Genomic DNA, 22,155 nt, shown 5'->3' on the forward strand with positions numbered 1-22,155 from the left:
AATAAATATGTCATTAACATATATATAGCCGGAGAATAATGAAATCATCATCTAAAAATTTCTTCATAAAACATACAATGACCAGACATGGTTCTAGGATGGGTGACCCCCAGGGAAGTCCTCGTGTTGCACTCCTTTTTGCGCCCCGAGCAGCCAAAACCTCTCCCGTCGACCTCCGAGGCGATGGTTTTGGGCCTCGGAATTTGCCGTGACCGCTACGCAGTCAGTCTCGTGGGGCTCGGAGAGAGCTTTCCGGAATGGGGCCGCAATAGCGATTCCGAGTTCGTTCGAGAAAGTCCCGATGGTTTCGGCGCGCGCTTGCCGTGTCCGGTACGCGGTCGGCCTCGTGGGCATCGGAGGGATCCGACAATGGCGATTCCGAGATCGTTCGAGAGTTTTCGGGGCTCCGGTCGTCGATGCGCCGTCCGCGACGTGCACAAAGGCGAGGGACGACGCATACAAAATGAGTGCGATCATACCAGCACTAAAGCACCGGATCCCATCAGAACTCCGAAGTTAAGCCTGCTTGGGCGAGAGTAGTACTAGGATGGGTGACCCCCTGGGAAGTCCTTGTGTTGCACTCCTTTATGCGCCCCGAGCGGCCAAAAGACTTACTTAAAACTCTCTTTTAAGCTTTTCAATTTTTCCAGCATTATGGCCAACAATAAATATGTCATTAACATATATATAGCAGGAGAATAATGAAATCATCATCTAAAAATTTCTTCATAAAACATACAATGACCAGACATGGTTCTAGGATGGGTGACCCCCTGGGAAGTCCTCGTGTTGCACTCCTTTTTGTGCCCCGAGCGGCCAAAACCTCTCCCGTCGACCTCCGAGGCGATGGTTTTGGGCCTCGAAATTTGCCGTGACCGCTACGCAGTCAGTCTCGTGGGGCTCGGAGAGAGCTTTCCGGAATGGGGCCGCAATAGCGATTCCGAGTTCGTTCGAGAAAGTCCCGATGGTTTCGGCGCGCGCTTGCCGTGTCCGGTACGCGGTCGGCCTCGTGGGCATCGGAGGGATCCGACAATGGCGATTCCGAGATCGTTCGAGAGGTTTCGGGGCTCCGGTCGTCGATGCGCCGTCCGCGACGTGCACAAAGGCGAGGGACGATGCACACAAAACGAGTGCGATCATACCAGCACCGGATCACATCAGAACTCCGAAGTTAAGCGTGCTTGGGTCACCCGTGGGAAGTCCTCGTGTTGCACTCCTTTTTGCGCCCCGAGCGGCCAAAAGACTTACTCAAAACTATCTTTTAAGCTTTTCAATTTTTCCAGCATTATGGCCAACAATAAATATGTCATTAACATATATATAGCAGGAGAATAATGAAATCATCATCTAAAAATTTCTTCATAAAACATACAATGACCAGACATGGTTCTAGGATGGGTGACCCCCAGGGAAGTCCTCGTGTTGCACTCCTTTTTGCGCCCCGAGCAGCCAAAACCTCTCCCGTCGACCTCCGAGGCGATGGTTTTGGGCCTCGGAATTTGCCGTGACCGCTACGCTGTCAGTCTCGTGGGGCTCGGAGAGAGCTTTCCGGAATGGGGCCGCAATAAAGATTCCGTGTTCGTTCGAGAAAGTCCCGATGGTTTCGGCGCGCGCTTGCCGTGTCCGGTACGCGGTCGGCCTCGTGGGCATCGGAGGGATCCGACAATGGCGATTCCGAGATCGTTCGAGAGGTTTCGGGGCTCCGGTCGTCGATGCGCCGTCCGCGACGTGAACAAAGGCGAGGGACGACGCACACAAAACGAGTGCGATCATACCAGCACTAAAGCACCGGATCCCATCAGAACTCCGAAGTTAAGCCTGCTTGGGCGAGAGTAGTACTAGGATGGGTGACCCCCTGGGAAGTCCTTGTGTTGCACTCCTTTTTGCGCCCCGAGCGGCCAAAAGACTTACTTAAAACTCTCTTTTAAGCTTTTCAATTTTTCCAGCATTATGGCCAACAATAAATATGTCATTAACATATATATAGCAGGAGAATAATGAAATCATCATCTAAAAATTTCTTCATAAAACATACAATGACCAGACATGGTTCTAGGATGGGTGACCCCCTGGGAAGTCCTCGTGTTGCACTCCTTTTTGTGCCCCGAGCGGCCAAAACCTCTCCCGTCGACCTCCGAGGCGATGGTTTTGGGCCTCGGAATTTGCCATGACCGCTACGCAGTCAGTCTCGTGGGGCTCGGAGAGAGCTTTCCGGAATGGGGCCGCAATAGCGATTCCGAGTTCGTTCGAGAAAGTCCCGATGGTTTCGGCGCGCGCTTGCCGTGTCCGGTACGCGGTCGGCCTCGTGGGCATCGGAGGGATCCGACAATGGCGATTCCGAGATCGTTCGAGAGGTTTCGGGGCTCCGGTCGTCGATGCGCCGTCCGCGACGTGCACAAAGGCGAGGGACGACGCACACAAAACGAGTGCGATCATACCAGCACTAAAGCACCGGATCCCATCAGAACTCCGAAGTTAAGCCTGCTTGGGCGAGAGTAGTACTAGGATGGGTGACCCCCTGGGAAGTCCTCGTGTTGCACTCCTTTTTGCGCCCCGAGCGGCCAAAAGACTTACTTAAAACTCTCTTTTAAGCTTTTCAATTTTTCCAGCATTATGGCCAACAATAAATATGTCATTAACATATATATAGCAGGAGAATAATGAAATCATCATCTAAAAATTTTTTCATAAAACATACAATGACCAGACATGGTTCTAAGATGGGTGACCCCCTGGGAAGTCCTCGTGTTTTACTCCTTTTTGCGCCCCGAGCGGCCAAAACCTCTCCCGTCGACCTCCGAGGCGATGGTTTTGGGCCTCGGAATTTGCCGTGACCGCTAAGCAGTCAGTCTCGTAGGGCTCGGAGAGAGCTTTCCGGAATGGAGCCGCAATAGCGATTCCGAGTTCATTCGAGAAAGTCCCGATGGTTTCGGCGCGCGCTTGCCGTGTCCGGTACGCGGTCGGCCTCGTGGGCATCGGAGGGATCCGACAATGGCCATTCCGAGATCGTTCGAGAGGTTTCGGGGCTCCGGTCGTCGATGCGCCGTCCGCGACGTGCACAAAGGCGAGGGACGACGCACACAAAACGAGTGCGATCATACCAGCACCGGATCACATCAGAACTCCGAAGTTAAGCGTGCTTGGGTCACCCATGGGAAGTCCCCGTGTTGCACTCCTTTTTGCGCCCCGAGCGGCCAAAAGACTTACTTAAAACTATCTTTTAAGCTTTTCAATTTTTCCAGCATTATGGCCAACAATAAATATGTCATTAACATATATATAGCAGGAGAATAATGAAATCATCATCTAAAAATTTCTTCATAAAACATACAATGACCAGACATGGTTCTAGGATGGGTGACCCCCTGGGAAGTCCTCGTGTTGCACTCCTTTTTGCGCCCCGAGCAGCCAAAACCTCTCCCGTCGACCTCCGAGGCGATGGTTTTGGGCCTCGGAATTTGCCGTGACCGCTACGCTGTCAGTCTCGTGGGGCTCGGAGAGAGCTTTCCGGAATGGGGCCGCAATAGCGATTCCGAGTTCGTTCGAGAAAGTCCCGATGGTTTCGGCGGGCGCTTGCCGTGTCCGGTACGCGGTCGGCCTCGTGGGCATCGGAGGGATCCGACAATGGCGATTCCGAGATCGTTCGAGAGGTTTCGGGGCTCCGGTCGTCGATGCGCCGTCCGCGACGTGAACAAAGGCGAGGGATGACGCACACAAAACGAGTGCGATCATACCAGCACTAAAGCACCGGATCCCATCAGAACTCCGAAGTTAAGCCTGCTTGGGCGAGAGTAGTACTAGGATGGGTGACCCCCTGGGAAGTCCTTGTGTTGCACTCCTTTTTGCGCCCCGAGCGGCCAAAAGACTTACTTAAAACTCTCTTTTAAGCTTTTCAATTTTTCCAGCATTATGGCCAACAATAAATATGTCATTAACATATATATAGCAGGAGAATAATGAAATCATCATCTAAAAATTTCTTCATAAAACATACAATGACCAGACATGGTTCTAGGATGGGTGACCCCCTGGGAAGTCCTCGTGTTGCACTCCTTTTTGTGCCCCGAGCAGCCAAAACCTCTCCCGTCGACCTCCGAGGCGATGGTTTTGGGCCTCGGAATTTGCCATGACCGCTACGCAGTCAGTCTCGTGGGGCTCGGAGAGAGCTTTCCGGAATGGGGCCGCAATAGCGATTCCGAGTTCGTTCGAGAAAGTCCCGATGGTTTCGGCGCGCGCTTGCCGTGTCCGGTACGCGGTCGGCCTCGTGGGCATCGGAGGGATCCGACAATGGCGATTCCGAGATCGTTCGAGAGGTTTCGGGGCTCCGGTCGTCGATGCGCCGTCCGCGACGTGCACAAAGGCGAGGGACGACGCACACAAAACGAGTGCGATCATACCAGCACTAAAGCATCGGATCCCATCAGAACTCCGAAGTTAAGCCTGCTTGGGCGAGAGTAGTACTAGGATGGGTGACCCCCTGGGAAGTCCTCGTGTTGCACTCCTTTTTGCGCCCCGAGCGGCCAAAAGACTTACTTAAAACTCTCTTTTAAGCTTTTCAATTTTTCCAGCATTATGGCCAACAATAAATATGTCATTAACATATATATAGCAGGAGAATAATGAAATCATCATCTAAAAATTTTTTCATAAAACATACAATGACCAGACATGGTTCTAAGATGGGTGACCCCCTGGGAAGTCCTCGTGTTTTACTCCTTTTTGCGCCCCGAGCGGCCAAAACCTCTCCCGTCGACCTCCGAGGCGATGGTTTTGGGCCTCAGAATTTGCCGTGACCGCTACGCAGTCAGTCTCGTGGGGCTCGGAGAGAGCTTTCCGGAATGGGGCCGCAATAGCGATTCCGAGTTCGTTCGAGAAAGTCCCGATGGTTTCGGCGGGCGCTTGCCGTGTCCGGTACGCGGTCGGCCTCGTGGGCATCGGAGGGATCCGACAATGGCGATTCCGAGATCGTTCGAGAGGTTTCGGGGCTCCGGTCGTCGATGCGCCGTCCGCGACGTGCACAAAGGCGAGGGACGACGCACACAAAACAAGTGCGATCATACCAGCACTAAAGCCCCGGATCCCATCAGAACTCCGAAGTTAATCGTGCTTGGGCGAGAGTAGTACAAGGATTGGTGACCCCCTGGGAAGTCCTCGTGTTGCACTCCTTTTTGCGCCCCGAGCGGCCAAAACCTCTCCCGTCAACCTCCGAGGCGATGGTTTTGGGCCTCGGAATTTGCCGTGACCGCTACGTAGTCAGTCTCGTGGGGCTCGGAGAGAGCTTTCCGGAATGGGGCCGCAATAGCGATTCCGAGTTCGTTCGAGAAAGTCCCGATGGTTTCGGCGCGCGCTTGCCGTGTCCGGTACACGGTCGGCCTCGTGGGCATCGGAGGGATCCGACAATGGCGATTCCGAGATCGTTCGAGAGGTTTCGGGGCTCCGGTCGTCGATGCGCCGTCCGCGACGTGCACAAAGGCGAGGGACGACGCACACAAAACGAGTGCGCTCATACCAGCACTAAAGCACCGGATCCCATCAGAACTCCGAAGTTAAGCCTGCTTGGGCTAGAGTAGTACTAGGATGGGTGACCCCCTGGGAAGTCCTCGTGTTGCACTCCTTTTTGCGCCCCGAGCGGCCAAAAGACTTACTTAAAACTCTCTTTTAAGCTTTTCAATTTTTCCAGCATTATGGCCAACAATAAATATGTCATGAACATATATATAGCATGAGAATAATGAAATCATCATCTAAAAATTTCTTCATAAAACATACAATGACCAGACATGGTTCTAGGATGGGTGACCCCCTGGGAAGTCCTCGTGTTGCACTCCTTTTTGCGCCTCGAGCGGCCAAAACCTCTCCCGTCGACCTCCGAGGCGATGGTTTTGGGCCTCGGAATTTGCCGTGACCGCTACGCAGTCAGTCTCGTGGGGCTCGGAGAGTGCTTTCCGGAATGGGGCCGCAATAGCGATTCCGAGTTCGTTCGAGAAAGTCCCGATGGTTTCGGCGCGCGCTTGCCGTGTCCGGTACGCGGTCGGCCTCGTGGGCATCGGAGGGATCCGACAATGGCGATTCCGAGATCGTTCGAGAGGTTTCGGGGCTCCGGTCGTCGATGCGCCGTCCGCGACGTGCACAAAGGCGAGGGACGACGCACACAAAACGAGTGCGATCATACCAGCACTAAAGCACCGGATCCCATCAGAACTCCGAAGTTAAGCCTGCTTGGGCGAGAGTAGTACTAGGATGGGTGACCCCCTGGGAAGTCCTCGTGTTGCACTCCTTTTTGCGCCCCGAGCGGCCAAAAGACTTACTTAAAACTCTCTTTTAAGCTTTTCAATTTTTCCAGCATTATGGCCAACAATAAATATGTCATTAACATATATATAGCAGGAGAATAATGAAATCATCATCTAAAAATTTCTTCATAAAACATACAATGACCAGACATGGTTCTAAGATGGGTGACCCCCTGGGAAGTCCTCGTGTTTTACTCCTTTTTGCGCCCCGAGCGGCCAAAACCTCTCCCGTCGACCTCCGAGGCGATGGTTTTGGGCCTCGGAATTTGCCGTGACCGCTAAGCAGTCAGTCTCGTAGGGCTCGGAGAGAGCTTTCCGGAATGGAGCCGCAATAGCGATTCCGAGTTCATTCGAGAAAGTCCCGATGGTTTCGGCGCGCGCTTGCCGTGTCCGGTACGCGGTCGGCCTCGTGGGCATCGGAGGGATCCGACAATGGCGATTCCGAGATCGTTCGAGAGGTTTCGGGGCTCCGGTCGTCGATGCGCCGTCCGCGACGTGCTCAAAGGCGAGGGACGATGCACACAAAACGAGTGCGATCATACCAGCACCGGATCACATCAGAACTCCGAAGTTAAGCGTGCTTGGGTCACCCGTGGGAAGTCCTCGTGTTGCACTCCTTTTTGCGCCCCGAGCGGCCAAAAGACTTACTCAAAACTATCTTTTAAGCTTTTCAATTTTTCCAGCATTATGGCCAACAATAAATATGTCATTAACATATATATAGCAGGAGAATAATGAAATCATCATCTAAAAATTTCTTCATAAAACATACAATGACCAGACATGGTTCTAGGATGGGTGACCCCCAGGGAAGTCCTCGTGTTGCACTCCTTTTTGCGCCCCGAGCAGTCAAAACCTCTCCCGTCGACCTCCGAGGCGATGGTTTTGGGCCTCGGAATTTGCCGTGACCGCTACGCTGTCAGTCTCGTGGGGCTCGGAGAGAGCTTTCCGGAATGGGGCCGCAATAGCGATTCCGAGTTCGTTCGAGAAAGTCCCGATGGTTTCGGCGCGCGCTTGCCGTGTCCGGTACGCGGTCGGCCTCGTGGGCATCGGAGGGATCCGACAATGGCGATTCCGAGATCGTTCGAGAGGTTTCGGGGCTCCGGTCGTCGATGCGCCGTCCGCGACGTGAACAAAGGCGAGGGACGACGCACACAAAACGAGTGCGATCATACCAGCACTAAAGCACCGGATCCCATCAGAACTCCGAAGTTAAGCCTGCTTGGGCGAGAGTAGTACTAGGATGGGTGACCCCCTGGGAAGTCCTTGTGTTGCACTCCTTTTTGCGCCCCGAGCGGCCAAAAGACTTACTTAAAACTCTCTTTTAAGCATTTCAATTTTTCCAGCATTATGGCCAACAATAAATATGTCATTAACATATATATAGCAGGAGAATAATGAAATCATCATCTAAAAATTTCTTCATAAAACATACAATGACCAGACATGGTTCTAGGATGGGTGACCCCCTGGGAAGTCCTCGTGTTGCACTCCTTTTTGTGCCCCGAGCGGCCAAAACCTCTCCCGTCGACCTCCGAGGCGATGGTTTTGGGCCTCGGAATTTGCCATGACCGCTACGCAGTCAGTCTCGTGGGGCTCGGAGAGAGCTTTCCGGAATGGGGCCGCAATAGCGATTCCGAGTTCGTTCGAGAAAGTCCCGATGGTTTCGGCGCGCGCTTGCCGTGTCCGGTACGCGGTCGGCCTCGTGGGCATCGGAGGGATCCGACAATGGCGATTCCGAGATCGTTCGAGAGGTTTCGGGGCTCCGGTCGTCGATGCACCGTCCGCGACGTGCACAAAGGCGAGGGACGACGCACACAAAACGAGTGCGATCATACCAGCACTAAAGCACCGGATCCCATCAGAACTCCGAAGTTAAGCCTGCTTGGGCGAGAGTAGTACTAGGATGGGTGACCCCCTGGGAAGTCCTCGTGTTGCACTCCTTTTTGCGCCCCGAGCGGCCAAAAGACTTACTTAAAACTCTCTTTTAAGCTTTTCAATTTTTCCAGCATTATGGCCAACAATAAATATGTCATTAACATATATATAGCAGGAGAATAATGAAATCATCATCTAAAAATTTCTTCATAAAACATACAATGACCAGACATGGTTCTAAGATGGGTGACCCCCTGGGAAGTCCTCGTGTTTTACTCCTTTTTGCGCCCCGAGCGGCCAAAACCTCTCCCGTCGACCTCCGAGGCGATGGTTTTGGGCCTCGGAATTTGCCGTGACCGCTAAGCAGTCAATCTCGTAGGGCTCGGAGAGAGCTTTCCGGAATGGAGCCGCAATAGCGATTCCGAGTTCATTCGAGAAAGTCCCGATGGTTTCGGCGCGCGCTTGCCGTGTCCGGTACGCGGTCGGCCTCGTGGGCATCGGAGGGATCCGACAATGGCGATTCCGAGATCGTTCGAGAGGTTTCGGGGCTCCGGTCGTCAATGCGCCGTCCGCGACGTGCACAAAGGCGAGGGACGATGCACACAAAACGAGTGCGATCATACCAGCACCGGATCACATCAGAACTCCGAAGTTAAGCGTGCTTGGGTCACCCGTGGGAAGTCCTCGTGTTGCACTCCTTTTTGCGCCCCGAGCGGCCAAAAGACTTACTCAAAACTATCTTTTAAGCTTTTCAATTTTTCCAGCATTATGGCCAACAATAAATATGTCATTAACATATATATAGCAGGAGAATAATGAAATCATCATCTAAAAATTTCTTCATAAAACATACAATGACCAGACATGGTTCTAGGATGGGTGACCCCCAGGGAAGTCCTCGTGTTGCACTCCTTTTTGCGCCCCGAGCAGCCAAAACCTCTCCCGTCGACCTCCGAGGCGATGGTTTTGGGCCTCGGAATTTGCCGTGACCGCTACGCTGTCAGTCTCGTGGGGCTCGGAGAGAGCTTTCCGGAATGGGGCCGCAATAGCGATTCCGAGTTCGTTCGAGAAAGTCCCGATGGTTTCGGCGCGCGCTTGCCGTGTCCGGTACGCGGTCGGCCTCGTGGGCATCGGAGGGATCCGACAATGGCGATTCCGAGATCGTTCGAGAGGTTTCGGGGCTCCGGTCGTCGATGCGCCGTCCGCGACGTGAACAAAGGCGAGGGACGACGCACACAAAACGAGTGCGATCATACCAGCACTAAAGCTCCGGATCCCATCAGAACTCCGAAGTTAAGCCTGCTTGGGCGAGAGTAGTACTAGGATGGGTGACCCCCTGGGAAGTCCTTGTGTTGCACTCCTTTTTGCGCCCCGAGCGGCCAAAAGACTTACTTAAAACTCTCTTTTAAGCTTTTCAATTTTTCCAGCATTATGGCCAACAATAAATATGTCATTAACATATATATAGCAGGAGAATAATGAAATCATCATCTAAAAATTTCTTCATAAAACATACAATGACCAGACATGGTTCTAGGATGGGTGACCCCCTGGGAAGTCCTCGTGTTGCACTCCTTTTTGTGCCCCGAGCGGCCAAAACCTCTCCCGTCGACCTCCGAGGCGATGGTTTTGGGCCTCGGAATTTGCCATGACCGCTACGCAGTCAGTCTCGTGGGGCTCGGAGAGAGCTTTCCGGAATGGGGCCGCAATAGCGATTCCGAGTTCGTTCGAGAAAGTCCCGATGGTTTCGGCGCGCGCTTGCCGTGTCCGGTACGCGGTCGGCCTCGTGGGCATCGGAGGGATCCGACAATGGCGATTCCGAGATCGTTCGAGAGGTTTCGGGGCTCCGGTCGTCGATGCGCCGTCCGCGACGTGCACAAAGGCGAGGGACGACGCACACAAAACGAGTGCGATCATACCAGCACTAAAGCACCGGATCCCATCAGAACTCCGAAGTTAAGCCTGCTTGGGCGAGAGTAGTACTAGGATGGGTGACCCCCTGGGAAGTCCTCGTGTTGCACTCCTTTTTGCGCCCCGAGCGGCCAAAAGACTTACTTAAAACTCTCTTTTAAGCTTTTCAATTTTTCCAGCATTATGGCCAACAATAAATATGTCATTAACATATATATAGCAGGAGAATAATGAAATCATCATCTAAAAATTTTTTCATAAAACATACAATGACCAGACATGGTTCTAAGATGGGTGACCCCCTGGGAAGTCCTCGTGTTTTACTCCTTTTTGCGCCCCGAGCGGCCAAAACCTCTCCCGTCGACCTCCGAGGCGATGGTTTTGGGCCTCGGAATTTGCCGTGACCGCTAAGCAGTCAGTCTCGTAGGGCTCGGAGAGAGCTTTCCGGAATGGAGCCGCAATAGCGATTCCGAGTTCATTCGAGAAAGTCCCGATGGTTTCGGCGCGCGCTTGCCGTGTCCGGTACGCGGTCGGCCTCGTGGGCATCGGAGGGATCCGACAATGGCCATTCCGAGATCGTTCGAGAGGTTTCGGGGCTCCGGTCGTCGATGCGCCGTCCGCGACGTGCACAAAGGCGAGGGACGACGCACACAAAACGAGTGCGATCATACCAGCACCGAATCACATCAGAACTCCGAAGTTAAGCGTGCTTGGGTCACCCATGGGAAGTCCCCGTGTTGCACTCCTTTTTGCGCCCCGAGCGGCCAAAAGACTTACTTAAAACTATCTTTTAAGCTTTTCAATTTTTCCAGCATTATGGCCAACAATAAATATGTCATTAACATATATATAGCAGGAGAATAATGAAATCATCATCTAAAAATTTCTTCATAAAACATACAATGACCAGACATGGTTCTAGGATGGGTGACCCCCTGGGAAGTCCTCGTGTTGCACTCCTTTTTGCGCCCCGAGCAGCCAAAACCTCTCCCGTCGACCTCCGAGGCGATGGTTTTGGGCCTCGGAATTTGCCGTGACCGCTACGCTGTCAGTCTCGTGGGGCTCGGAGAGAGCTTTCCGGAATGGGGCCGCAATAGCGATTCCGAGTTCGTTCGAGAAAGTCCCGATGGTTTCGGCGGGCGCTTGCCGTGTCCGGTACGCGGTCGGCCTCGTGGGCATCGGAGGGATCCGACAATGGCGATTCCGAGATCGTTCGAGAGGTTTCGGGGCTCCGGTCGTCGATGCGTCGTCCGCGACGTGAACAAAGGCGAGGGACGACGCACACAAAACGAGTGCGATCATACCAGCACTAAAGCACCGGATCCCATCAGAACTCCGAAGTTAAGCCTGCTTGGGCGAGAGTAGTACTAGGATGGGTGACCCCCTGGGAAGTCCTTGTGTTGCACTCCTTTTTGCGCCCCGAGCGGCCAAAAGACTTACTTAAAACTCTCTTTTAAGCTTTTCAATTTTTCCAGCATTATGGCCAACAATAAATATGTCATTAACATATATATAGCAGGAGAATAATGAAATCATCATCTAAAAATTTCTTCATAAAACATACAATGACCAGACATGGTTCTAGGATGGGTGACCCCCTGGGAAGTCCTCGTGTTGCACTCCTTTTTGTGCCCCGAGCGGCCAAAACCTCTCCCGTCGACCTCCGAGGCGATGGTTTTGGGCCTCGGAATTTGCCATGACCGCTACGCAGTCAGTCTCGTGGGGCTCGGAGAGAGCTTTCCGGAATGGGGCCGCAATAGCGATTCCGAGTTCGTTCGAGAAAGTCCCGATGGTTTCGGCGCGCGCTTGCCGTGTCCGGTACGCGGTCGGCCTCGTGGGCATCGGAGGGATCCGACAATGGCGATTCCGAGATCGTTCGAGAGGTTTCGGGGCTCCAGTCGTCGATGCGCCGTCCGCGACGTGCACAAAGGCGAGGGACGACGCACACAAAACTAGTGCGATCATACCAGCACTAAAGCACCGGATCCCATCAGAACTCCGAAGTTAAGCCTGCTTGGGCGAGAGTAGTACTAGGATGGGTGACCCCCTGGGAAGTCCTCGTGTTGCACTCCTTTTTGCGCCCCGAGCGGCCAAAAGACTTACTTAAAACTCTCTTTTAAGCTTTTCAATTTTTCCAGCATTATGGCCAACAATAAATATGTCATTAACATATATATAGCAGGAGAATAATGAAATCATCATCTAAAAATTTTTTCATAAAACATACAATGACCAGACATGGTTCTAAGATGGGTGACCCCCTGGGAAGTCCTCGTGTTTTACTCCTTTTTGCGCCCCGAGCGGCCAAAACCTCTCCCGTCGACCTCCGAGGCGATGGTTTTGGGCCTCGGAATTTGCCGTGACCGCTACGCAGTCAGTCTCGTGGGGCTCGGAGAGAGCTTTCCGGAATGGGGCCGCAATAGCGATTCCGAGTTCGTTCGAGAAAGTCCCGATGGTTTCGGCGGGCGCTTGCCGTGTCCGGTACGCGGTCGGCCTCGTGGGCATCGGAGGGATCCGACAATGGCGATTCCGAGATCGTTCGAGAGGTTTCGGGGCTCCGGTCGTCGATGCGCCGTCCGCGACGTGCACAAAGGCGAGGGACGACGCACACAAAACAAGTGCGATCATACCAGCACTAAAGCCCCGGATCCCATCAGAACTCCGAAGTTAATCGTGCTTGGGCGAGAGTAGTACAAGGATGGGTGACCCCCTGGGAAGTCCTCGTGTTGCACTCCTTTTTGCGCCCCGAGCGGCCAAAACCTCTCCCGTCGACCTCCGAGGCGATGGTTTTGGGCCTCGGAATTTGCCGTGACCGCTACGTAGTCAGTCTCGTGGGGCTCGGAGAGAGCTTTCCGGAATGGGGCCGCAATAGCGATTCCGAGTTCGTTCGAGAAAGTCCCGATGGTTTCGGCGCGCGCTTGCCGTGTCCGGTACACGGTCGGCCTCGTGGGCATCGGAGGGATCCGACAATGGCGATTCCGAGATCGTTCGAGAGGTTTCGGGGCTCCGGTCGTCGATGCGCCGTCCGCGACGTGCACAAAGGCGAGGGACGACGCACACAAAACGAGTGCGCTCATACCAGCACTAAAGCACCGGATCCCATCAGAACTCCGAAGTTAAGCCTGCTTGGGCTAGAGTAGTACTAGGATGGGTGACCCCCTGCGAAGTCCTCGTGTTGCACTCCTTTTTGCGCCCCGAGCGGCCAAAAGACTTACTTAAAACTCTCTTTTAAGCTTTTCAATTTTTCCAGCATTATGGCCAACAATAAATATGTCATGAACATATATATAGCATGAGAATAATGAAATCATCATCTAAAAATTTCTTCATAAAACATACAATGACCAGACATGGTTCTAGGATGGGTGACCCCCTGGGAAGTCCTCGTGTTGCACTCCTTTTTGCGCCTCGAGCGGCCAAAACCTCTCCCGTCGACCTCCGAGGCGATGGTTTTGGGCCTCGGAATTTGCCGTGACCGCTACGCAGTCAGTCTCGTGGGGCTCGGAGAGTGCTTTCCGGAATGGGGCCGCAATAGCGATTCCGAGTTCGTTCGAGAAAGTCCCGATGGTTTCGGCGCGCGCTTGCCGTGTCCGGTACGCGGTCGGCCTCGTGGGCATCGGAGGGATCCGACAATGGCGATTCCGAGATCGTTCGAGAGGTTTCGGGGCTCCGGTCGTCGATGCGCCGTCCGCGACGTGCACAAAGGCGAGGGACGACGCACACAAAACGAGTGCGATCATACCAGCACTAAAGCACCGGATCCCATCAGAACTCCGAAGTTAAGCCTGCTTGGGCGAGAGTAGTACTAGGATGGGTGACCCCCTGGGAAGTCCTCGTGTTGCACTCCTTTTTGCGCCCCGAGCGGCCAAAAGACTTACTTGAAACTCTCTTTTAAACTTTTCAATTTTTCCAGCATTATGGCCAACAATAAATATGTCATTAACATATATATAGCAGGAGAATAATGAAATCATCATCTAAAAATTTCTTCATAAAACATACAATGACCAGACATGGTTCTAAGATGGGTGACCCCCTGGGAAGTCCTCGTGTTTTACTCCTTTTTGCGCCCCGAGCGGCCAAAACCTCTCCCGTCGACCTCCGAGGCGATGGTTTTGGGCCTCGGAATTTGCCGTGACCGCTAAGCAGTCAGTCTCGTAGGGCTCGGAGAGAGCTTTCCGGAATGGAGCCGCAATAGCGATTCCGAGTTCATTCGAGAAAGTCCCGATGGTTTCGGCGCGCGCTTGCCGTGTCCGGTACGCGGTCGGCCTCGTGGGCATCGGAGGGATCCGACAATGGCGATTCCGAGATCGTTCGAGAGGTTTCGGGGCTCCGGTCGTCGATGCGCCGTCCGCGACGTGCTCAAAGGCGAGGGACGATGCACACAAAACGAGTGCGATCATACCAGCACCGGATCACATCAGAACTCCGAAGTTAAGCGTGCTTGGGTCACCCGTGGGAAGTCCTCGTGTTGCACTCCTTTTTGCGCCCCGAGCGGCCAAAAGACTTACTCAAAACTATCTTTTAAGCTTTTCAATTTTTCCAGCATTATGGCCAACAATAAATATGTCATTAACATATATATAGCAGGAGAATAATGAAATCATCATCTAAAAATTTCTTCATAAAACATACAATGACCAGACATGGTTCTAGGATGGGTGACCCCCAGGGAAGTCCTCGTGTTGCACTCCTTTTTGCGCCCCGAGCAGCCAAAACCTCTCCCGTCGACCTCCGAGGCGATGGTTTTGGGCCTCGGAATTTGCCGTGACCGCTACGCTGTCAGTCTCGTGGGGCTCGGAGAGAGCTTTCCGGAATGGGGCCGCAATAGCGATTCCGAGTTCGTTCGAGAAAGTCCCGATGGTTTCGGCGCGCGCTTGCCGTGTCCGGTACGCGGTCGGCCTCGTGGGCATCGGAGGGATCCGACAATGGCGATTCCGAGATCGTTCGAGAGGTTTCGGGGCTCCGGTCGTCGATGCGCCGTCCGCGACGTGAACAAAGGCGAGGGACGACGCACACAAAACGAGTGCGATCATACCAGCACTAAAGCACCGGATCCCATCAGAACTCCGAAGTTAAGCCTGCTTGGGCTAGAGTAGTACTAGGATGGGTGACCCCCTGGGAAGTCCTCGTGTTGCACTCCTTTTTGCGCCCCGAGCGGCCAAAAGACTTACTTAAAACTCTCTTTTAAGCTTTTCAATTTTTCCAGCATTATGGCCAACAATAAATATGTCATGAACATATATATAGCATGAGAATAATGAAATCATCATCTAAAAATTTCTTCATAAAACATACAATGACCAGACATGGTTCTAGGATGGGTGACCCCCTGGGAAGTCCTCGTGTTGCACTCCTTTTTGCGCCTCGAGCGGCCAAAACCTCTCCCGTCGACCTCCGAGGCGATGGTTTTGGGCCTCGGAATTTGCCGTGACCGCTACGCAGTCAGTCTCGTGGGGCTCGGAGAGAGCTTTCCGGAATGGGGCCGCAATAGCGATTCCGAGTTCGTTCGAGAAAGTCCCGATGGTTTCGGCGCGCGCTTGCCGTGTCCGGTACGCGGTCGGCCTCGTGGGAATCGGAGGGATCCGACAATGGCGATTCCGAGATCGTTCGAGAGGTTTCGGGGCTCCGGTCGTCGATGCGCCGTCCGCGACGTGCACAAAGGCGAGGGACGATGCACACAAAACGAGTGCGATCATACCAGCACCGGATCACATCAGAACTCCGAAGTTAAGCGTGCTTGGGTCACCCGTGGGAAGTCCTCGTGTTGCACTCCTTTTTGCGCCCCGAGCGGCCAAAAGACTTACTTAAAACTATCTTTTAAGCTTTTCAATTTTTCCAGCATTATGGCCAACAATAAATATGTCATTAACATATATATAGCAGGAGAATAATGAAATCATCATCTAAAAATTTCTTCATAAAACATACAATGACCAGACATGGTTCTAGGATGGGTGACCCCCAGGGAAGTCCTCGTGTTGCACTCCTTTTTGCGCCCCGAGCAGCCAAAACCTCTCCCGTCGACCTCCGAGGCGATGGTTTTGGGCCTCGGAATTTGTCGTGACCGCTACGCAGTCAGTCTCGTGGGGCTCGGAGAGAGCTTTCCGGAATGGGGCCGCAATAGCGATTCCGAGTTCGTTCGAGAAAGTCCCGATGGTTTCGGCGGGTGCTTGCCGTGTCCGGTACGCGGTCGGCCTCGTGGGCATCGGAGGGATCCGACAATGGCGATTCCGAGATCGTTCGAGAGGTTTCGGGGCTCCGGTCGTCGATGCGCCGTCCGCGACGTGCACAAAGGCGAGGGACGACGCACACAAAACGAGTGCGATCATACCAGCACTAAAGCACCGGATCCCATCAGAACTCCGAAGTTAAGCCTGCTTGGGCGAGAGTAGTACTAGGATGGGTGACCCCCCGGGAAGTCCTCGTGTTGCAGTCCTTTTTGCACCCCGAGCGGCCAAAAGACTTACTTAAAACTCACTTTTAAGCTTTTCAATTTTTCCAGCATTATGGCCAACAATAAATATGTCATTAACATATATATAGCAGGAGAATAATGAAATCATCATCTAAAAATTTCTTCATAAAACATACAATGACCAGACATGGTTCTAGGATGGGTGACCCCCTGGGAAGTCCACGTGTTGCACTCCTTTTTGCGCCCCGAGCGGCCAAAACCTCTCCCGTCGACCTCCGAGGCGATGGTTTTGGGCCTCGGAATTTGCCGTGATCGCTACGCAGTCAGTCTCGTGGGGCTCGGAGAGAGCTTTCCGGAATGGGGCCGCAATAGCGATTCCGAGTTCGTTCGAGAAAGTCCCGATGGTTTCGGCGCGCGCTTGCCGTGTCCGGTACGCGGTCGGCCTCGTGGGCATCGGAGGGATCCGACAATGGCGATTCCGAGATCGTTCGAGAGTTTTCGGGGCTCCGGTCGTCGATGCGCCGTCCGCGACGTGCACAAATGCGAGGGACGACGCATACAAAATGAGTGCGATCATACCAGCACTAAAGCACCGGATCCCATCAGAACTCCGAAGTTAAGCCTGCTTGGGCGAGAGTAGTACTAGGATGGGTGACCCCCTGGGAAGTCCTTGTGTTGCACTCCTTTATGCGCCCCGAGCGGCCAAAAGACTTACTTAAAACTCTCTTTTAAGCTTTTCACTTTTAAGCTTTTCAATTTTTCCAGCATTATGGCCAACAATAAATATGTCATTAACATATATATAGCAGGAGAATAATGAAATCATCATCTAAAAATTTCTTCATAAAACATACAATGACCAGACATGGTTCTAGGATGGGTGACCCCCTGGGAAGTCCTCGTGTTGCACTCCTTTTTGTGCCCCGAGCGGCCAAAACCTCTCCCGTCGACCTCCGAGGCGATGGTTTTGGGCCTCGAAATTTGCCGTGACCGCTACGCAGTCAGTCTCGTGGGGCTCGGAGAGAGCTTTCCGGAATGGGGCCGCAATAGCGATTCCGAGTTCGTTCGAGAAAGTCCCGATGGTTTCGGCGGGCGCTTGCCGTGTCCGGTACGCGGTCGGCCTCGTGGGCATCGGAGGGATCCGACAATGGCGATTCCGAGATCGTTCGAGAGGTTTCGGGGCTCCGGTCGTCGATGCGCCGTCCGCGACGTGCACAAAGGCGAGGGATGACGCACACAAAACAAGTGCGATCATACCAGCACTAAAGCCCCGGATCCCATCAGAACTCCGAAGTTAAGCCTGCTTGGGCGAGAGTAGTACTAGGATGGGTGACCCCCTGGGAAGTCCTTGTGTTGCACTCCTTTATGCGCCCCGAGCGGCCAAAAGACTTACTTAAAACTCTCTTTTAAGCTTTTCAATTTTTCCAGCATTATGGCCAACAATAAATATGTCATTAACATATATATAGCAGGAGAATAATGAAATCATCATCTAAAAATTTCTTCATAAAACATACAATGACCAGACATGGTTCTAGGATGGGTGACCCCCTGGGAAGTCCTCGTGTTGCACTCCTTTTTGTGCCCCGAGCGGCCAAAACCTCTCCCGTCGACCTCCGAGGCGATGGTTTTGGGCCTCGAAATTTGCCGTGACCGCTACGCTGTCAGTCTCGTGGGGCTCGGAGAGAGCTTTCCGGAATGGGGCCGCAATAGCGATTCCGAGTTCGTTCGAGAAAGTCCCGATGGTTTCGGCGGGTGCTTGCCGTGTCCGGTACGCGGTCGGCCTCGTGGGCATCGGAGGGATCCGACAATGGCGATTCCGAGATCGTTCGAGAGGTTTCGGGGCTCCGGTCGTCGATGCGCCGTCCGCGACGTGCACAAAGGCGAGGGACGACGCACACAAAACGAGTGCGATCATACCAGCACTAAAGCACCGGATCCCATCAGAACTCCGAAGTTAAGCCTGCTTGGGCGAGAGTAGTACTAGGATGGGTGACCCCCCGGGAAGTCCTCGTGTTGCACTCCTTTTTGCACCCCGAGCGGCCAAAAGACTTACTTAAAACTCTCTTTTAAGCTTTTCAATTTTTCCAGCATTATGGCCAACAATAAATATGTCATTAACATATATATAGCAGGAGAATAATGAAATCATCATCTAAAAATTTCTTCATAAAACATACAATGACCAGACATGGTTCTAGGATGGGTGACCCCCTGGGAAGTCCACGTGTTGCACTCCTTTTTGCGCCCCGAGCGGCCAAAACCTCTCCCGTCGACCTCCGAGGCGATGGTTTTGGGCCTCGGAATTTGCCGTGACCGCTACGCAGTCAGTCTCGTGGGGCTCGGAGAGAGCTTTCCGGAATGGGGCCGCAATAGCGATTCCGAGTTCGTTCGAGAAAGTCCCGATGGTTTCGGCGCGCGCTTGCCGTGTCCGGTACGCGGTCGGCCTCGTGGGCATCGGAGGGATCCGACAATGGCGATTCCGAGATCGTTCGAGAGTTTTCGGGGCTCCGGTCGTCGATGCGCCGTCCGCGACGTGCACAAATGCGAGGGACGACGCATACAAAATGAGTGCGATCATACCAGCACTAAAGCACCGGATCCCATCAGAACTCCGAAGTTAAGCCTGCTTGGGCGAGAGTAGTACTAGGATGGGTGACCCCCTGGGAAGTCCTTGTGTTGCACTCCTTTATGCGCCCCGAGCGGCCAAAAGACTTACTTAAAACTCTCTTTTAAGCTTTTCAATTTTTCCAGCATTATGGCCAACAATAAATATGTCATTAACATATATATAGCAGGAGAATAATGAAATCATCATCTAAAAATTTCTTCATAAAACATACAATGACCAGACATGGTTCTAGGATGGGTGACCCCCTGGGAAGTCCTCGTGTTGCACTCCTTTTTGTGCCCCGAGCGGCCAAAACCTCTCCCGTCGACCTCCGAGGCGATGGTTTTGGGCCTCGAATTTTGCCGTGACCGCTACGCAGTCAGTCTCGTGGGGCTCGGAGAGAGCTTTCCGGAATGGGGCCGCAATAGCGATTCCGAGTTCGTTCGAGAAAGTCCCGATGGTTTCGGCGGGCGCTTGCCGTGTCCGGTACGCGGTCAGCCTCGTGGGCATCGGAGGGATCCGACAATGGCGATTCCGAGATCGTTCGAGAGGTTTCGGGGCTCCGGTCGTCGATGCGCCGTCCGCGACGTGCACAAAGGCGAGGGACGACGCACACAAAACAAGTGCGACCATACCAGCACTAAAGCCCCGGATCCCATCAGAACTCCGAAGTTAAGCCTGCTTGGGCGAGAGTAGTACTAGGATGGGTGACCCCCTGGGAAGTCCTTGTGTTGCACTCCTTTATGCGCCCCGAGCGGCCAAAAGACTTACTTAAAACTCTCTTTTAAGCTTTTCAATTTTTCCAGCATTATGGCCAACAATAAATATGTCATTAACATATATATAGCAGGAGAATAATGAAATCATCATCTAAAAATTTCTTCATAAAACATACAATGACCAGACATGGTTCTAGGATGGGTGACCCCCTGGGAAGTCCTCGTGTTGCACTCCTTTTTGTGCCCCGAGCGGCCAAAACCTCTCCCGTCGACCTCCGAGGCGATGGTTTTGGGCCTCGAAATTTGCCGTGACCGCTACGCAGTCAGTCTCGTGGGGCTCGGAGAGAGCTTTCCGGAATGGGGCCGCAATAGCGATTCCGAGTTCGTTCGAGAAAGTCCCGATGGTTTCGGCGCGCGCTTGCCGTGTCCGGTACGCGGTCGGCCTCGTGGGCATCGGAGGGATCCGACAATGGCGATTCCGAGATCGTTCGAGAGGTTTCGGGGCTCCGGTCGTCGATGCGCCGTCCGCGACGTGAACAAAGGCGAGGGACGACGCACACAAAACGAGTGCGATCATACCAGCACTAAAGCACCGGATCCCATCAGAACTCCGAAGTTAAGCCTGCTTGGGCGAGAGTAGTACTAGGATGGGTGACCCCCTGGGAAGTCCTTGTGTTGCACTCCTTTTTGCGCCCCGAGCGGCCAAAAGACTTACTTAAAACTCTCTTTTAAGCTTTTCAATTTTTCCAGCATTATGGCCAACAATAAATATGTCATTAACATATATATAGCAGGAGAATAATGAAATCATCAACTAAAAATTTCTTCATAAAACATACAATGACCAGACATGGTTCTAGGATGGGTGACCCCCTGGGAAGTCCTCGTGTTGCACTCCTTTTTGTGCCCCGAGCGGCCAAAACCTCTCCCGTCGACCTCCGAGGCGATGGTTTTGGGCCTCGAAATTTGCCGTGACCGCTACGCAGTCAGTCTCGTGGGGCTCGGAGAGAGCTTTCCGGAATGGGGCCGCAATAGCGATTCCGAGTTCGTTCGAGAAAGTCCCGATGGTTTCGGCGCGCGCTTGCCGTGTCCGGTATGCGGTCGGCCTCGTGGGCATCGGAGGGATCCGACAATGGCGATTCCGAGATCGTTCGAGAGGTTTCGGGGCTCCGGTCGTCGATGCGCCGTCCGCGACGTGCACAAAGGCGAGGGACGACGCACACAAAACGAGTGCGATCATACCAGCACTAAAGCACCGGATCCCATCAGAACTCCGAAGTTAAGCCTGCTTGGGCGAGAGTAGTACTAGGATGGGTGACCCCCTGGGAAGTCCTCGTGTTGCACTCCTTTTTGCGCCCCGAGCGGCCAAAAGACTTACTTAAAACTCTCTTTTAAGCTTTTCAATTTTTCCAGCATTATGGCCAACAATAAATATGTCATTAACATATATATAGCAGGAGAATAATGAAATCATCATCTAAAAATTTCTTCATAAAACATACAATGACCAGACATGGTTCTAAGATGGGTGACCCCCTGGGAAGTCCTCATGTTTTACTCCTTTTTGCGCCCCGAGCGGCCAAAACCTCTCCCGTCGACCTCCGAGGCGATGGTTTTGGGCCTCGGAATTTGCCGTGACCGCTAAGCAGTCAGTCTCGTAGGGCTCGGAGAGAGCTTTCCGGAATGGAGCCGCAATAGCGATTTCGAGTTCATTCGAGAAAGTCCCGATGGTTTCGGCGCGCGCTTGCCGTGTCCGGTACGCGGTCGGCCTCGTGGGCATCGGAGGGATCCGACAATGGCGATTCCGAGATCGTTCGAGAGGTTTCGGGGCTCCGGTCGTCGATGCGCCGTCCGCGACGTGCACAAAGGCGAGGGACGACGCACACAAAACGAGTGCGATCATACCAGCACCGGATCACATCAGAACTCCGAAGTTAAGCGTGCTTGGGTCACCCATGGGAAGTCCCCGTGTTGCACTCCTTTTTGCGCCCCGAGCGGCCAAAAGACTTACTTAAAACTATCTTTTAAGCTTTTCAATTTTTCCAGCATTATGGCCAACAATAAATATGTCATTAACATATATATAGCAGGAGAATAATGAAATCATCATCTAAAAATTTCTTCATAAAACATACAATGACCAGACATGGTTCTAGGATGGGTGACCCCCTGGGAAGTCCTCGTGTTGCACTCCTTTTTGCGCCCCGAGCAGCCAAAACCTCTCCCGTCGACCTCCGAGGCGATGGTTTTGGGCCTCGGAATTTGCCGTGACCGCTACGCAGTCAGTCTCGTGGGGCTCGGAGAGAGCTTTCCGGAATGGGGCCG

The 22,155-nt window shown here is 53.1% G+C and overlaps 26 non-coding genes across 26 annotated transcripts; all 26 read left to right on the forward strand.

Annotated features, from left to right (window-relative positions):
- The first annotated feature begins 465 nt into the window (after positions 1-465).
- On the forward strand, positions 466-584 carry LOC135592142 (5S ribosomal RNA). The gene has a single exon (XR_010478908.1). It is a non-coding gene; the product is annotated as a 5S ribosomal RNA (ribosomal RNA).
- A 1,177-nt stretch (positions 585-1,761) lies between these two features.
- On the forward strand, positions 1,762-1,880 carry LOC135592143 (5S ribosomal RNA). The gene has a single exon (XR_010478909.1). It is a non-coding gene; the product is annotated as a 5S ribosomal RNA (ribosomal RNA).
- A 544-nt stretch (positions 1,881-2,424) lies between these two features.
- Positions 2,425-2,543, forward strand: LOC135591655 (5S ribosomal RNA). The gene has a single exon (XR_010478582.1). It is a non-coding gene; the product is annotated as a 5S ribosomal RNA (ribosomal RNA).
- A 1,177-nt stretch (positions 2,544-3,720) lies between these two features.
- Positions 3,721-3,839, forward strand: LOC135592144 (5S ribosomal RNA). The gene has a single exon (XR_010478910.1). It is a non-coding gene; the product is annotated as a 5S ribosomal RNA (ribosomal RNA).
- A 544-nt stretch (positions 3,840-4,383) lies between these two features.
- LOC135589450 (5S ribosomal RNA) lies at positions 4,384-4,502 on the forward strand. The gene has a single exon (XR_010476857.1). It is a non-coding gene; the product is annotated as a 5S ribosomal RNA (ribosomal RNA).
- A 544-nt stretch (positions 4,503-5,046) lies between these two features.
- LOC135590709 (5S ribosomal RNA) lies at positions 5,047-5,165 on the forward strand. Its single transcript, XR_010478116.1, has one exon. It is a non-coding gene; the product is annotated as a 5S ribosomal RNA (ribosomal RNA).
- Positions 5,166-5,495: 330 nt separating this feature from the next.
- On the forward strand, positions 5,496-5,614 carry LOC135589973 (5S ribosomal RNA). The gene has a single exon (XR_010477380.1). It is a non-coding gene; the product is annotated as a 5S ribosomal RNA (ribosomal RNA).
- Positions 5,615-6,158: 544 nt separating this feature from the next.
- Positions 6,159-6,277, forward strand: LOC135591667 (5S ribosomal RNA). The gene has a single exon (XR_010478584.1). It is a non-coding gene; the product is annotated as a 5S ribosomal RNA (ribosomal RNA).
- Positions 6,278-7,454: 1,177 nt separating this feature from the next.
- On the forward strand, positions 7,455-7,573 carry LOC135592145 (5S ribosomal RNA). Its single transcript, XR_010478911.1, has one exon. It is a non-coding gene; the product is annotated as a 5S ribosomal RNA (ribosomal RNA).
- A 544-nt stretch (positions 7,574-8,117) lies between these two features.
- Positions 8,118-8,236, forward strand: LOC135591679 (5S ribosomal RNA). The gene has a single exon (XR_010478586.1). It is a non-coding gene; the product is annotated as a 5S ribosomal RNA (ribosomal RNA).
- A 1,177-nt stretch (positions 8,237-9,413) lies between these two features.
- On the forward strand, positions 9,414-9,532 carry LOC135589498 (5S ribosomal RNA). Its single transcript, XR_010476906.1, has one exon. It is a non-coding gene; the product is annotated as a 5S ribosomal RNA (ribosomal RNA).
- Positions 9,533-10,076: 544 nt separating this feature from the next.
- Positions 10,077-10,195, forward strand: LOC135591691 (5S ribosomal RNA). Its single transcript, XR_010478589.1, has one exon. It is a non-coding gene; the product is annotated as a 5S ribosomal RNA (ribosomal RNA).
- Positions 10,196-11,372: 1,177 nt separating this feature from the next.
- On the forward strand, positions 11,373-11,491 carry LOC135592146 (5S ribosomal RNA). Its single transcript, XR_010478912.1, has one exon. It is a non-coding gene; the product is annotated as a 5S ribosomal RNA (ribosomal RNA).
- A 544-nt stretch (positions 11,492-12,035) lies between these two features.
- Positions 12,036-12,154, forward strand: LOC135589319 (5S ribosomal RNA). The gene has a single exon (XR_010476727.1). It is a non-coding gene; the product is annotated as a 5S ribosomal RNA (ribosomal RNA).
- A 544-nt stretch (positions 12,155-12,698) lies between these two features.
- Positions 12,699-12,817, forward strand: LOC135590113 (5S ribosomal RNA). Its single transcript, XR_010477519.1, has one exon. It is a non-coding gene; the product is annotated as a 5S ribosomal RNA (ribosomal RNA).
- A 330-nt stretch (positions 12,818-13,147) lies between these two features.
- LOC135590263 (5S ribosomal RNA) lies at positions 13,148-13,266 on the forward strand. Its single transcript, XR_010477669.1, has one exon. It is a non-coding gene; the product is annotated as a 5S ribosomal RNA (ribosomal RNA).
- Positions 13,267-13,810: 544 nt separating this feature from the next.
- Positions 13,811-13,929, forward strand: LOC135591703 (5S ribosomal RNA). Its single transcript, XR_010478591.1, has one exon. It is a non-coding gene; the product is annotated as a 5S ribosomal RNA (ribosomal RNA).
- Positions 13,930-15,106: 1,177 nt separating this feature from the next.
- Positions 15,107-15,225, forward strand: LOC135589620 (5S ribosomal RNA). Its single transcript, XR_010477027.1, has one exon. It is a non-coding gene; the product is annotated as a 5S ribosomal RNA (ribosomal RNA).
- Positions 15,226-16,402: 1,177 nt separating this feature from the next.
- Positions 16,403-16,521, forward strand: LOC135589670 (5S ribosomal RNA). Its single transcript, XR_010477076.1, has one exon. It is a non-coding gene; the product is annotated as a 5S ribosomal RNA (ribosomal RNA).
- A 544-nt stretch (positions 16,522-17,065) lies between these two features.
- On the forward strand, positions 17,066-17,184 carry LOC135592148 (5S ribosomal RNA). The gene has a single exon (XR_010478913.1). It is a non-coding gene; the product is annotated as a 5S ribosomal RNA (ribosomal RNA).
- Positions 17,185-17,743: 559 nt separating this feature from the next.
- LOC135590044 (5S ribosomal RNA) lies at positions 17,744-17,862 on the forward strand. The gene has a single exon (XR_010477450.1). It is a non-coding gene; the product is annotated as a 5S ribosomal RNA (ribosomal RNA).
- A 544-nt stretch (positions 17,863-18,406) lies between these two features.
- LOC135592071 (5S ribosomal RNA) lies at positions 18,407-18,525 on the forward strand. Its single transcript, XR_010478836.1, has one exon. It is a non-coding gene; the product is annotated as a 5S ribosomal RNA (ribosomal RNA).
- A 544-nt stretch (positions 18,526-19,069) lies between these two features.
- On the forward strand, positions 19,070-19,188 carry LOC135592150 (5S ribosomal RNA). Its single transcript, XR_010478915.1, has one exon. It is a non-coding gene; the product is annotated as a 5S ribosomal RNA (ribosomal RNA).
- A 544-nt stretch (positions 19,189-19,732) lies between these two features.
- LOC135589907 (5S ribosomal RNA) lies at positions 19,733-19,851 on the forward strand. The gene has a single exon (XR_010477314.1). It is a non-coding gene; the product is annotated as a 5S ribosomal RNA (ribosomal RNA).
- A 544-nt stretch (positions 19,852-20,395) lies between these two features.
- LOC135592151 (5S ribosomal RNA) lies at positions 20,396-20,514 on the forward strand. Its single transcript, XR_010478916.1, has one exon. It is a non-coding gene; the product is annotated as a 5S ribosomal RNA (ribosomal RNA).
- Positions 20,515-21,058: 544 nt separating this feature from the next.
- Positions 21,059-21,177, forward strand: LOC135591716 (5S ribosomal RNA). The gene has a single exon (XR_010478594.1). It is a non-coding gene; the product is annotated as a 5S ribosomal RNA (ribosomal RNA).
- Positions 21,178-22,155: the final 978 nt, after the last annotated feature.

Source organism: Musa acuminata, chromosome BXJ1-8 (assembly GCF_036884655.1).
Source record: "Musa acuminata AAA Group cultivar baxijiao chromosome BXJ1-8, Cavendish_Baxijiao_AAA, whole genome shotgun sequence".
Taxonomy (NCBI): domain Eukaryota; kingdom Viridiplantae; phylum Streptophyta; class Magnoliopsida; order Zingiberales; family Musaceae; genus Musa; species Musa acuminata.